The 15,654-nt window shown below is 38.9% G+C and overlaps 1 long non-coding RNA gene across 1 annotated transcript; it reads left to right on the forward strand.

Moving 5' to 3' along the window:
• The first annotated feature begins 7,203 nt into the window (after positions 1-7,203).
• LOC111322575 (uncharacterized) lies at positions 7,204-13,463 on the forward strand. Its single transcript, XR_002694080.2, has 4 exons — positions 7,204-7,354; positions 10,435-10,475; positions 11,292-11,428; positions 12,432-13,463. It is a non-coding gene; the product is annotated as an uncharacterized LOC111322575 (long non-coding RNA).
• The last annotated feature ends 2,191 nt before the right edge of the window (positions 13,464-15,654 follow it).

The following is a 15,654-nucleotide window of genomic DNA, read 5'->3' on the forward strand; positions in this document are numbered from 1 at the left end:
AAGGCAACAACGATAACTTCGTTAACATTCCCTTTTACATTCATGATAATGTTGCAGAACCTTATGAGGAATTCGGTGAATTTTATTATCACACAACAAAAATATAATTCCCTTACTGATCTCTTAAGCGAGGGCAGGTGCCATTGATGATCATTACTTAAATCGTATGATGCACGATCCTCGCACTAGAGAGCGCCATTTATGCAATAGCGAAAATCAGACCTGAAAAAAATCAGGCCTGTACGGGATTCGAACCACTGACCTCTGCGATACTAGTGCAGCGCTCTACCAATTGAGCTAACAAGCCAACTGGGAGCAGGCCGTTAAGTTGATTCAGGCCTGATTTTTTTCAGGTCTGATTTTCGCTATTGCATAAATAGCGCTCTCTACTGCGAGGGTCGTGCATCATACGTATAAAAGTTATCATTAGAAACGGTCACACTTCTGATTAAAGCAAGTCTTGAATTGATCGTAGAACAATCGTAGACAGTTGAAAGAAAAGAACTGCAGAATTGTATTTAACTAAATAATAACGAGTTAGCTTGTATTTGAACTGAGTGGTAGCGTCGAGAGAGTACTGGCCGAGTGGGAGGTGGAAGGGAGTAAACTGGGAGGAGAACTTAGAGGTGTGCAACGAACTTCCTGCACCTGAAAACTATTATGGGATTGAACTAGCATCAACAGTCGCGAAAAGACTTCTTAAGGTTGGCTGATCCTCAGGGACATGGCAGCACTGAAAACTTTCCTCTTATCGTGACAACTTCCCGCCCCCTCCCCACCGACCAACCAGGAGGATTTAATCCTTCAAAGCAACTTCATTAGCATTCCATTTTACATTTAGGATATAGCCTACGTAGAGGGTCTGGATGGGGTTAACTGACAAATGGCTAAAATAATAACTGACAACTGACAAATCACTGTGGTGGGCTTTTACTGACAGCTGACAAAAGACTGGATCGCCCTAAATATTCTAAAAACTATATATAAAATAAGGATAGTTGATTTATTTTGTCAAATAAAAGTACGTTTTTCATTACATATCAGTGGGAGTACGCCAGAGTGTAATATTTTGCTAATAATTACCGCATGGACCGATTAACATTAAGGTCATATGTCACATATCGGTTATGTGATCTTTGATACTCAACTCGATCGTCAAATCTGCGATGGCCGTCAATGCTGATATTTTAAAGGCTGTTGTGAGCTTTTATCAAATTAATTCGGAAACGGCATTTTAGCGTCTGGAAATGTGACACATGTCAAATTTGTAGAGGACCGTATTGTTGAAGTGGCAGTTGCTGAGGTGCGAAGATATGCAGACGAATATGACACGGACTCAAAAAACAGAGGTCTGTGTGCATAAGAGTTGTAGCTTACTTAAACACCCTTCAAACAAAGACTGAGAGTCACTTGGAAGATCTTGGAATTATTTCACTCCAGAATTGAGCAAAAGAAGTTATTTTTTTATCACTTTTTGACTTTCATTCTTGAGTTCACGCTGTATATGTGCCTTTTTAGTCAATAATAGGGTCGGAAAGTAATAATTAACTTGCCAAGTTAATTATTAAAAAAGTCATTTAACAGACAAATGGCCTAAAATCTAACTGAGAACTGATAAATGGCCAAAATTTTAACTGACAACTGACATTCGTACCCCCTCCCCATCTAGACCCTCTATGTATTTTCACAAAATTAAGGAAAATAAACCAAAACACCCAAAACAAAACACAAATTCAATAACAAATTCCTTTTACAAAGAAATCTAATTTCTTCTTCGTTATCTGATCCTTGATTTGCGATTTCCTCATGTGAAAGCCTCATTTGAAAGATATCATATGCAGAGTAACAAATTCTTACAAACGAAGCCATCTGCGTTAAGTAGAAACTGAAAAATAAAAAAGGCTATCGTTCGCATACATATTTTTCACGGTCTGAAAATATACTTTGCGTACGATGAATCAGATTAAAATGCGATTCATTTGCCCCGGCCTGTTCAGCATCTTCCGCTGACCTTGTCAGTTTGTTCAGGTAATCGCTTCTCCAAAGAGTTGCCAGGGGCAACGAGTTTGACTAATGGTCGTGGGTCGTGGGTCGTGGGTACAAGTCGTGGGTCGTGGGTGTGGGTGTGGGTGTGGGTGTGGGTAAAAGTCGTGGGTGTGGTTAATACTTAATAATAAAAGTAACCATTTAAAATGTTAAATATAATAATACATAAATTTTATACAACCATGTCATTCATTAATTTAACTGTTCTTTCTTCTAGTTATTTTATTTTGTTTATTCAATTAACCCTACTTTACGTCTATTTTTATCTGTTATCTCACTGTCAATGAAATTAGTTTCAGTTTCGCGACGCATTCCGAGATCTCGTTTGATAACAAAGGGAAGAGAGATAAATCTTGTAATTACACACTGTGTACACGTTTTTCGAGCTGTGCGGTCTGCGGTCTGCGTTCTGCGTTTTCGAGGTCTGAGTTAACGAGACATCCGAGTTGCTTTGTACGATTGTACCAAAAATGATTTCATATAGTAGTACTATAACGTTAAAATTGCGACAGCGCTCGTGAATTCTATATTTGTGGCTAAAGTCAGGGGCCAAGGAACAGAAATTCCGAGATCTCGTCTGACAACATCAATGACAAAAGAATGATAGATAAATCTGGTAATTACACACTGTATACACAAAGAAAAACTGATTGTACACAAGTCGACTGACTCAAAAGGCACACACATAACCTCTGCCAGACTGGTAACTCGACAGTGGAGGATCGTAAACGCGATATTAGCTGTGGTCACACTACAGGGTTTTGTCCTAGGGAAACTTGACTTGTTGACAGTTTCCCTAGGGAAACTCAAATTTGCTAGTGTGACCGATTTTTCCCTAAGAAAATTACCTCGGGAAAGTTTTATCGTCTGAGGCTTGAAAACCGCAAGAGAACAAAAGAATGTCCTGTGGATTTCCCTTGACAACTACCCTAGAAAGCAGAAAAAGGGAAAAATCAAATCCCAGAGTAGCCGACCAATGGACGCTCGTCGGCGATCGCGCTGGTGACAGATCCGGAATTATCGTGTTGTGAAACTAATTTAATGTAATTACAAGATTTATCTCTCTTCCTGTCTCGAAACTGAAACTAATAATTTCATTGACAGTGAGATAACAGATAAAAATAGACGTAAAGTAGGGTAAATTGAATAAACAAAATAAAATAACTAGAAGAAAGTACAGTTAAATTAATGAATGACAGGGTTGTATAAAATTTATGTATTATTATATTTAATATTTTAAATGGTTATTTTTATTATTAAGTATTAACCACACCCACGACTTTTACCCACACCCACACCCACACCCACACCCACGACCCACGACTTGTACCCACGACCCACGACCCACGACCCACGACCATTAGTCAAGCCAGGACTATGCTTGCTCAATAAATTAGTACTTTTGCAGCATGCTGTCAGATTATTCGATCCCGTCACCCCTACCTCCCCCCCACCCCCCAGCCGTTTACTCAATTTCCTTTCCATCGTATCTTTGCAACCAAGCCTTAGGGTGTGGATTCATTCGAAATGGAGGTTCATTCGCAAAAGTGAGATACACTGGGAAGTTGTGAGCAGAAGTCAGGCTTACAGGTAGTCCATAAAATTTGTACAATGCTACTTTTGACACGGATCATCGGTGTAGTCTTCTTAACAAAAGCTCGATTACGCCGTTTAATTTCGCCTTGTGAACTGCCGTAAATATCAGAAGTATACAGACGTGTTTCTATGCAGACCCAACGGCAACATCAGTGGCATCTTATTTGTTCTATATGGTAAAGAAGCTAACAACTGTCGATACTAACGTCATATATGCACCTTTCCTTCTTTCACAACTAAAAACTAGTCAAAATATGTGCGTAATTCAGCATATTGTACAATTACCCTTACATCATAGATTCACCGTTCCACTGACATGTCTCAGCTGAACGTGGAACACTGGGACCCCAAAAGAGACGGTCCATTGAGTGAGAGAAGTATGAGAGATAAGCTTAGGTCACAGGGTTATTCATTTCAAAGATATGTTTTTGCTCCTGGTACTGACTTCCCTGATCACACTCATTCCATGTCCAAAAAGGACTCTATTGTCTCCGGCCAATTCAGGTTTGCCATGTGTGGCCAAGAAGTAATTCTACAGCCTGGAGACATGATTGTCGTACCAGCTGGTACTGTCCACAATGCTTCTGTGGTTGGAGATGAGTCAGTGGTTTTCTTTGATGCCTCTAAGCCAAGATGACATGCTATGTTATGATATACACTGTGGTGTATGCACTCCTGCAGAAGCCATAGTATTCAAAGAGCATTTCAAAGATATTGAAATAAGTCAATGACTGCATTGCAATGAGGAGGTATTTCTCAGAAATAATATAACCTATCACAGCACATGTAAGTTTCCCTGTACCTTTTGACTTCATCTTTGATTAAACTGGCCATGCTCTACTGAACATTTCAGTTTATTACACATACATACAAAAAGGCTGTCTTATAAACAGATACAAAGACTAGTAAAATGAAATACTGGAAGGGAGGGAGGGGAAAGAAAAATACCTTATATTTTTACTTTATTTTTTTTTTATCTAGAGATTTACCATGAGGTAGGTGCAGAAACAATAGGACTCTAAGCCCTGTGCTAGGTTTTTACACCCTGGAAACCCAACCCCACCCATCCCACCCCAGGGGAGAACATCCACCACACAGTTATCTCGTGCATGGGAAATTTTAAAAACATCTCCTACCCCTAACCCTGCAGGAGATAGGACCTACATTTTATTTGTCCTTATCCAAGAAGACTAGAATTTCTATCCATTTCTTGATGTTATAGAAAGGTAGCAAATTCTCCTCAGTTATTTTGAGGCCATGAGTATTGGTCCGGCCGGGGCTTGAACCCTCGACCTCCTGCACAACACAGTCCAGTGCTCTAACCAATTGAGCTAACTGGGGAGCAGTTTAAAAAGAATGCAAAGAATGGAAATGAGGTTTATCTATAAGAGCTAACAAGCTAAGCAATAGGGATCATGTATCTTTTAAGGACCTCGAACAATATATTGGTTGAGAGTCGGTTAATACTTGGTTGACACTCTGTCGATAGTTGGTTGATATTCGGTTGATAGTCCAGCGATAGTTGGCCGATACTTGGTCTATACTCAATCGGTAGTCTACTATCCTCTGAGTATCGGCCAACTATCAACCAACTATCGACTGACTAGCAACCAAGTGTCAACTGGGTATTGACCGATATATGGACCAATATTTCAGTCTGGGTGCCTTAAAAGATACACAATCCAGCAATAGAGCAACTGATCCAAACCACTAAGTTATCACTAAAGTACCCAGCATGACTTGAAGTTCATTTATTAGTTTAAGCAGGTTGATTTATTTGGCAGCTGTAATAGCTGATGTGGACCTGCTGTCCTAACCCACCCATCCCACCCCAGGGGAGGACATCCATCACACAGTGATCTTGTGTGTGGGAAATTAACGTCTCCTGCCCCAACCCTGCAGGAGATGGGACCTCCATTTATTTGTCCCTATCTGAGAAGACTAGAATATCTAACCATTTCTTGATGTTATAGAAAGGTGGCAAATTCTTCTCAATTATTTTTAAGACCTTGAGTGTTGGTCCGGCCGGGGCTCGAACCCTCGACCTCCTGCACTACAGTCCAGCGCTCTATCCATTGAGCTAACCGGGAGGCAGACTTCACTGCACTTTAACTCACTATACAAAAACTAGCTTACAGCACAAGTCTGTTGATATCAAATTACTTGTTCTTCAAAGTAGGCTAGCTTGGTCACAATTATGACACAAAACTGTCTCTCAACCAATAGTCCATTTTACAGTTGTGTGCTTGGTTGCCAAGCCTTTGAATGGGAGTGAGGCAAGGGTTGACCTTGTTATGATACAAACCTTGCTGCCTTTCAAATGTAAATCACTTTGTTATCATGCTAAGTAGGTACAGGTCTCTATCACAACAAGGTCACCTTCAGCCTCTTTCTGAATCAAAGGCTTGGCAACTAAGTACACAACAGTAAAATGGCCTATTTATAATGTTTGTTAGATGTACGTGCATCCAATAATGGCTGATGTCTCCTGACAAAGAAGTGATACACTCAGCTAATTTTAAAAACAAATTTTCTTATAATCATCATCATTAAATGAACAAGTGTAGTAAACCATGAAAGGTTGACATTTCTTTTGAGCCCTTTTGATAGAGCAAAGATGAAGAATGATAAAGATTTATTTATGAATAAAGGCTGATAGTTTCGAAAGAAACTGTTTGGGGCTGCTAATGTAATCTATTGCATAACTTGCACTTATTGCAAAAAGATATACATCGGCGAAACGGGCAGAAGACTAGGTGACCGATTCCGAGAACACCTTCGAGACGTGGAAAGGAATGACAAGGACACATCTAAACCAGTCGCTAGACATTTTAATTTACCTAATCATTCTAAGCAACATATGGCAATCTGCGGTCTTTCCTTGCACTTAGGTGGCACGGAAAGCCGTAAAAATCTTGAACAAAAGCTCATCTTTCAAACCGGCAGTCTCAATCCCACAGGGATCAATGAACGCTTTTCATTCCACTAATTTATTCATGTTTTTCTCGTTGCCATGCACCCACCAATAACGTAGCTCCATTTTCTGCCTTTAAAAGCACACACAACCCACAATTCCTCTATTCGCTCCGACGAAGGGCTAACGCTCGAAACGTCAGCTTTTGTAATCATTACGGTGGCCAATTTACCATTTCAACTTTGTTGATATATCCAAAAGATTTATTTAGGTTATATCAATCTTGCTCATTAGGGTTTAAGGCAAAAGAGCATATGTTGCTATTTTATAATAACATGAATTGAAGGGAAATACCAGGAATTGACTTTATCTTTCAAAATCAGTTTGGTTCAGAACATGGCTAGATCTGCTAGAAATCCTGTGACTACCTTTTACAAATTATAACAAAATTTGAGATGATTGTTCAAATATTGCCACATTCAGGACTTTAAAATGGACTTGAAACAACTATTTTGCACTGAAGAGGCCTTATATGAACATATGTTTTCAGAAATTACATCAATCCCTTGTAAACAAAATCCCCAACCCAAAACTATTATTTTGGGCAGAAACCCACCCCCCACCCCCATCCAATAAACTCGTAACCAGTCTTCCATGCTCCCACATTTACCTTGAGTCTTGAGTGAGGTATCCTGCGCACATGGCGTGTGTGGAAGGTCTCTAAAGCTGTTCCATCTGGCGTTGTTCGGGCTAACCTTGGTCCATAATAGGCGGCACGTTATAGAGGATTGTTGTAAGGTATGCTAATCGAATATCTCATACTTTTAAAACAGGACTAATTTTTAAGAAAAGAGATCGTTTAGGACACGTTCGAATTCCTTAAAATCGGTAAAGGACGTGAAGGAGATCTAGAATGACCTCTGGAATAAACTGAGGGTGATATTCCACTTGTAGCCTCTTTTTTCTGTTTTATATCTAGCTTTAATTGATCCCAGCGAATGCCCCTAGTGTTCATTTCTTCAATTTCTCTATAGGTTCCTTTTTCTTTGGTTTTGCTTGCAGCGAGTTTCTTTGTGTACGTGTGGGGGGGTGCATAAATGCTATCCGCCTGAAATCGTTTAATTTAATCGTATTGGGGAAACCTCGGAGAATTGCTTTTAATTTTTACAGTAGTTTATTTATTAAGGCCTCACAAGAAGCTGACCCCTTGGTTTGCAGATATACATCTAATAATACTTTGGATATCTATTGAAACGCGTATGAGCACGTGCTCAATGAGATTGCAAAATACCAAACTCATTACCTGTCTCATAGAGAGCAAACAGGCTCAAGTGGAATTATAGATGTACCGATGAAACCTATAGAAATGTCTCAAATATACTACAACCACAGCAAAAACAAGCTTTGTGTATTCTTTAAAAAGGCCATAAGACTGTGGCCTATGTTACTTGAGCTTTGATACCTGGTCTGTGAGTCAAACAAAACTCAGGAATTGAAATTAACTGTGGCTGGGTTTTTGTGGGGGAAATTTTACTTCTGTAAGGCCCTGGCCACACTAATATGTTTCCATGTTGGCAAAAAAGAAGCAAAAGATTTCTGTCCCCACCAGGGTTTTTACTTGACTGTCCACTCTAAAATAGCCAAAAACACTAAAATGATTGGGACCTGGAACCAGACCTATCTTTCTTCATCCTAAGTTTGGCTTGCGCACTGTACAAGGCCATGTTTAGCTGTAGACATTGAACAACACTCGGACATCTCAAGATGCTCTGTCTAGGACTGGAATGGGTCGCCTGTAAATTTTTTTGTCACTGTTTTTAAAAGCCTCGGTTTTCACGTGTTGTTTTCAAACATCTTTGCTTTTGAAATTGTGTTTGAAAGCCTGTTTTTTTTTTTTTTTATGTTTTCGGGTGTTTTAGTGTGGATAACCAGCAAAAATGTGTGAAAAAAAAAAAAAGTATTTTCAAATGAAAATGAAGCAGTGTGGCGAGAGCTTAATTCTCTTTTACTCTTTGAACTCATCATCCTCGGAGACCCAGGGGCTGTGGGTCGATTTCAAGTTAGGGCATGAAGAGCCCCTGGGGACATTGTCTTACAAGACTAGTTCCAAACGGTCGCAGTCGTTCTGCCATCTGATTGGTGCCAGAAAATCTTTGTGTTTTTCTGCCCAATCAGAGTGAAGTGTCCTTTCGTGTGTTGTAACACAGACATATACTAATAGCTCAGTTGCTCGCTATGTTTGTTTGGGCCGTGCGACGGAGACTTGCTTGAGGTGAAAAGTTTCAGTCTTAGCACACAATGTAAGATAAATCGATCAGATTGTCCGCGAAAATCTTACCGGAAATTATACTGAATACTTTCGCAGGTATCAGTAGAGAACGTGTTTTAAAGTTTGCGAGGTTTGTATACAACACGATGGTTGCAGTAATTGATATGTCGCTTTAAACGTTAAACGAGATTTGAGCTTAAACCTTTCTATATTTTTTGCATAATTTGTTGTGACTGAAACTTTGCCAATCCCATGAAGTTATTTTCGTCGAGCAATTTCGTATGTCGAGCAACTGGCGCTTCCACCTACGTAGCTTTCTGCTTTCTGTACGCGCCAAAATCTAATCTTCGCTTTGTAGTAAAGTCGTTCACAATACGGCTTAAGTTCGTGGATGACCTCCAGCAAGCGCTTAGAAAAAGCTTAGCTTTGTTTCCGGTTAGCTAATTAAAATCTGAACAAAAACTTATTAATGAGAATATCATGGGAAGGAGAGGTTTTTTCGGGCAGTTACCGAAGGGGTTAGGAAAGAATTTAATCTTTCAACTGCTGCCTAGAGTGTTGAAATTCTTGAGCTAGGAAGGCCACGGATTCTCTTCTAGTCCCTTGGTCATTGTCATTTCACCTCTTCTGTCGATTGTTGAAGACCAAGTTAAATACCTTTGATCATTGGGAATCGATCTGATGGTGCTTTCAATGGGAAAAACAAAACCAAAGACCAAGAAATAATGGATGGAAAGGGCGGGTTTGCGACATTTGTACAGGGCCATCTACCCACATCTAATAAGCTAAAGTTTCCACGCTTTGCTTTTCTTTTTTTTTTCAAGTGAAGATGAGATTAGATTTTGACACGCACAGAAAGTTGCGTAAGTACCAGTTGCTCGACATACCTGCATGGCCTGTGCGACGAAATAGCTTCACAGGATTGGCAAAGTTTCAGTCACAGCAAATTATGCAAAAAATCTAGAAAAGATTTAAGCTTAAATCTCGTTTAACATTTAAAGCGACATATCAATGACTGCAACCATTGTGTTGTATACAAACCTCGCAAACTGTAAAACACGTTCTCCAGTGATACCTGCGAAAGTACTCAGTTTAATTTCCGGTAAGATTTTCGCGGACAATCTGATCGATTTATCTTACATTGTGTGCTAAGACTGAAACTTTTCACCTTAAGCAAGTCTCCGTTGCACGGCCCAAACAAACATAGCGAGCAACTGAGCTATTAGTATATGTCCGTGTTAAAACACACGAAAGGACACTTCACTCTGATTGGGCAGAAAAACACAAAGATTTTCTGGCACCAATCAGATGGCAGAACGACTGCGACCGTTCGGAACTAGTCTTGTAAGACAATGTTCCCAGGGGCTCTTCATGCCCTAACTTGAAATCAACCCACAGCCCCTGGGTCTCCGAGGATGTGAACTCATGTGCAAGTGTACAATACTTAAAAATTTTGCACCAAATGATGAGTTTGAATCGCTACATTGATAAACCATGAAAATTGTGTCAAACACTCTAATTTTTTACTGATGGTGCCCAGTAGTAATTTTAATGGTTAAAGCCATGGTATTAGCTTCCATTTAATCTTCACAACTGATATTTTAAAAAGGTGAAATTTGCCCAAAGGAATTGAAAGGAAGATGGCACGTGGTGAGTAAAGTGGCAACCATTGATTTGTTTATGAAAGATAGTTTTCTTTTCAAGTGTACTCTGTAGAGGTTCTGGAAGTTTTGCTGATTAGGCATTCCATGTTTTTCTTACCCTGATGCAAGCATGACAAGGAAAAGCCACTATTTAAGATTTTTTCCAAGACAACAATATGTCTTCCTAAGTAGATAATTTCTCTCTTTTTGAAACTCTTCTGGAATCAAGAATTTTACTTTTGTTCATGGTGGCTATGCTCTTTGAGCTGAAAATTCCAAACTCCTTTTGTCTACTTGTGGCTTTTGCATAAATTTCAGGGATAACTTTGACCAGGAGGGGTAACTTTTAGTTGTTGCATAGCAGGGCTTCTGTTAACCCTCTGGCTTCCAAAATTTGACTGTTAATTCTCCCCTCTAGTTGCTACACTTTTCCATGTCTATAAGTTTTGAGAATTTGGTATCAAATCAAGGTAACAACTTCTACCTGATAAGTTTACAAGTGTATTCTCATTACTAGTTTGCTGGATGATATATGGATATTACAGGGAGAAGCTACTTGTTAATCACTTTTGGGAGTTTTAAGTGTTAAGGTGTAACTTTAATCTGGCCTTATGATTAGAAGTTCATGCACCACTCAGAAATTTCTTTGGTGACAACATCAGTATGAGGGCCATGGTAGAAGCATTTTATTCATACCAGCTAACACATGTGGGTTTTCTCAAGAATTGCTGGTATATATATCTCATGTAAAGTGATTGTTTTGTTAGAAATAGCTATCCATCTTTGCTCTTTTCCTTCTTTGTGTTATTCCACTCGTGCTCAGAGGCCAGGAAATACCTAAAGATGGTGAGCTGACAAGTTTCAGAGAGAAATTAAAAGACCCAGGCTGACAGGGTCAAACAAGCAAAGGCCAGGGCTGCAAAGTTGTAAAAGCCTTTGAAAATGATTCAAACAAGAAAGGTGAGAAAGCAAAAGAAAACTAGGGCCACATAGGTTTACTCAGTGTTAAAAATTTTATTTCTTGTGTGCTGATAATATTTGCTGTGTGTTGTCTGATTATGGGCTCCAAAACTGTCATCACGGAACAAGATATAATTACTCTTAAGGTTCTTGTGGTGCATGTCTCAAGTGATGAAAATAAACAAATCTTGAGTCCTTGATAAAGGGTGCTAAATGAAGTTTTTTTCCGCTTATTATCTGATGATACATGCACAATTTTGTTACCTCAGTTGATTATTGAATTAGAGGGAAAGTACATATTAAGCTTGATTATCAATTAAAGGAAGACATGAAATTTTTGTCATGTTGAAGACGTAGAGGCCCAACAGTAAGTGTATGCTAGAGTTTTGTTCAGTAGGTCTGGTTTTGAGACCTTGCAATAGTCATTGTGTTGTGTTCTTGGTCAAGACACTCCTTTGTCTGTGCTTCTCTACCCACAGGAGTGTGAATGGGTATCAGAAAACTGCAGAGTTGGGGGGGGGATTGGCATCTCATCCAGGGGCGTGGTACTACCTCCTACATATAATTGCTTCTTGCTTCAGTAACAGGGGTAAGCTAGGCTGAATGAGTCACTTGACTCTGATGATGACTTCCCCTAAGATTGTCGAAATGTCAGTCACCTCTATTGACAACAGTCCTTCTCTAGTCTATGATTTGTTTACTAGATGATGATCAGACCAAAAATTTAGCAAGAGAGTACAAACCTTGAAACTTGTTATTTTTAATCCCAGTGAGGATCCTCATCAAGGCCTCGCTATTTACTTTTTGCCATGGAGGAGATAAAAGTCCATCATCTTTTTAAATTCCATGCGTACACGTACTTGTTAGGAACATGATCAATCTCATTATTTATGTCTGTTGCTGTTTCTCTTAACTGAGACAGCACGATTTTCATTGACCAACTAGACCAACTCTCTTTTAGTGAACTGCAATTTGAAAATATCACCTTTTTTCTGATTTGTAGATCATCTGCAGGTTTCTTGCCAAGAAGTGACATGTAAAGGAACTCCTGTTGAAAGGAAGACCTTTTCTGGAAAAGGAAAATTCATCAAAAAAACGTTCTATAAAAACAATAAACATCTCAAAATAATTTCACAATGGCATCCACAGATGCATGATTCAAATCAAATTTTTCCAAGCAGAAATATTGCAATAGATGTGATCTGCACACAGCATGGAAGCTTTAGGAAAACTTTTTTTTCTTTGAAAAGAGAGCATTTTACTGTTTGAATCAGCCACTTTATGCTGCTGAAGGGCCGCTAAATTTGCGAAGCGAGCACGCTCTTGAGTCCTGTAGCAGAATGATGTAACGTACAATGGTGGATCGATGGGATGGCAGAATATCTTAAGACGTGGAATGACAAGTTTATCTTAAAACACAGTATGCCTTTATGTATGAAACAAAAGCCTAAAAATTGGCAGTGCAATAAAACAAGAAAATATTTTACAATTGACAGGCGAAATTAAAAGAAGCATTGGTAATCATTGGTAATCATTGCCCAGAGGATAAGAGAACCATGAGGCTTTCGACCTAGCCCCTTTAATTTATTATTATAAAAAAAACTATTGTAATCATTGTTATTATTGGTAATATTATTTGTTACCAATTAATTATTGGTTGAATGTCAGTTAGACAACATAATCTTAAAGCATCTTTCTCGTGTGGGACAGGTTACTCAAAAATATGTGGGATGCGGCAGGTTTTCTGTTTTGCACATGAGAAAAATATTCTGCAAAACTACCTTCTAGCACCATTATACATCCTCTTGTTCTTTTCAAAACTTTAAAAATTGTGTCATACCAATAGCTAAGTGCAGTCTTTGACTGTATATTTTTGTATTTGGACCTTTGTGGCTGATTTGTGTCACTATATTCCTCATGTAGAAACAGGGGACTCGTAAATATGTGGGATGCCGCAGGTTTTCTGTTTTGCATGTGAATACAAATCTTCTGGAACCCTACCTTCAAGCATCATTAAACATTTTTTTTGCTTAGAGCAAGTTTGAGTGCGAGTACAAATAACAATTATCCGTTGTCCGTTATCCAATGTTTTAAAACTTGTGCTATATCATTAGCAACATGCATTCTTAGACTGGCTATTTTTAGAAATGCCAAATCCATAGCCGTTTTTTAAAGATCTGGCATAATTCGGAAAGTTACGCTCCGTCTGCATCAGGCATTATACTTAATTGTAACTAGGAGGATATTTTTGTATCAAAATTAAGCTTGGTTAATATGAATAATCCCACAAATTCAGCAGGAGTGACGCGCATTGGGTGCTCCATGTTCTCTATCATTCATGTGGAGCTGAAAGGAGAAACAATTTGGTTCACGCTTCGTCTGTTTCTTACAAACCCCACCCGATTTAACACCATGTGTTTAGAGCAAGCGGCGCTTAGACCCATGTCCTTAAGTTTGGAGTAAGACATACCTCCCAGCTTTGAGAATGGAGTGCCCCCTTCCTTCTTCCCCCTCACTCCTCCCCCCTCTCGTGTCTCGTATAAACGACATATATTAACCATCGTTGTGATGTTTATTACTTTTTTCAATACATCTACTTATTTTTATGGTCGGTATGTTAAGTGGGCTAGCGGGCACAAGATATTTAGTAATCGGTGTTACCTCGAGTACGTTTACCAAACTGGCAAACTTTCATGGTGATAGTGTTCGAAGCTCTCAGCTCTGATAGTCCCTGATACGGCATAGTTTGTAGCACTGAACACTCCATAAGGAAAGGATGGTAAATTTGGAAGAAGTCTCTACTCATAGGCGCGGGAAAATGACACAGTAAAAGTCAGTGGAATTTGTTAAACAAGACTTGCTCTTAGAAACAAGCTTCATTAACTTGGAGCGCAGTGCGAATTAAGAGAAATAGCACAACTTTTCGTGTATAGAACTGATTTTACGGAAAAGGCGAAATGTTTCGACGACATTTCATGTTGTAGGATCGTCTTCTAAGTACTTTACAGATCACATCTTTGTTCTAAAAGAATTTTTCGTTAAATTGGCGCCAGACCAGAGTTCGCTTTTCGAATTTCATTAATTAGTGCGGCACCTCTGGGGTTATTTTAGTAATGCTGTTTACGATTTTTTCCTTTTTCTCATTCATGACAATAAGACATTTTTTTTGAGAAAGCACTTAATTATCAAATAACTGGCTATAAATTCAACGGGCAGCCCTCTGTTTTCGCGAAACTCAGCGACCTGAAATCTTTGTCTTACTAGTTACGAGAATCGCACTCTGCAAACCTTACACAAGAACTTTAAGTGAACACACTAACCCGCTGTGTTCAGTTATAGCTCTTGTTCAATTGAAATAAGTGTTTTATTTTATCAAATTCATCACACGCAAAACGCAATGCCGCTCCCGTTAGGCACCATCAAACATAAACAAACTTTAATTAAGAAAGTTTCTCTCAAAGCCCTTTTCAATAATTGATGTATTTCAAAAAGTTTTGGGTGTATCCTAGGCTTGTATTTGGCAAATGATTTACCTAAACAACAGGTACTATTGACAGCAGAACACAGTAACTTTTCAACAGAGGGCTTTGTTAACTGCATCGTAAATGGGGAAATATTTTCAAAACTAGCTTCACGGGGAAATTAGTAGAGAATGGGTTCCCAAAGCTATTAAACCACCCAATATAACGAGGCGTAATTACCCAGAATTCGAAAAAGCAAAAAAATTCAGTTACTTATTCTGGAAATTTCATGCGCTGGGAAAAATAGGGCTATTTTCACTAGACGGGCGACATTTGTTGCATGATATCTATTTACATTTAGCGTTTCAAATTAATGCTTTCAGGTACCCAACGAGTTCCAAAAAATTGTTTTGCAAAACAGACTAATTGCGGTTGGCGGGCGTCAGGGAACACAAATAAACTACAACTTGCACGAGCCACGTTAAAACGTAGCCTTGTTTCGTCAGGTCAAAGACGTTGTTCACTTAAGTTTAAGGCTTAACAGTACCAACTAAGTGAATTCAACACCGACTAATAGCAAAATAAAAAGCGATATTTTGCTATACTAACTCATCTGATGAAGGTAAGTGCCAATTTGTTGACACCCACCAAAACAGGTGGTAACAGCGAAATAATTGAACAGCAATGAAAATTACAGCTCAGTGTTGCAGATGAGAATTTTACCACATAAAATATGCTGGTCAAGATAAAAGTCACAAAGATGTG

This window comes from Stylophora pistillata, chromosome 8, assembly GCF_964205215.1.
Source record: "Stylophora pistillata chromosome 8, jaStyPist1.2, whole genome shotgun sequence".
Classification (NCBI taxonomy): Eukaryota; Metazoa; Cnidaria; class Anthozoa; order Scleractinia; family Pocilloporidae; genus Stylophora; species Stylophora pistillata.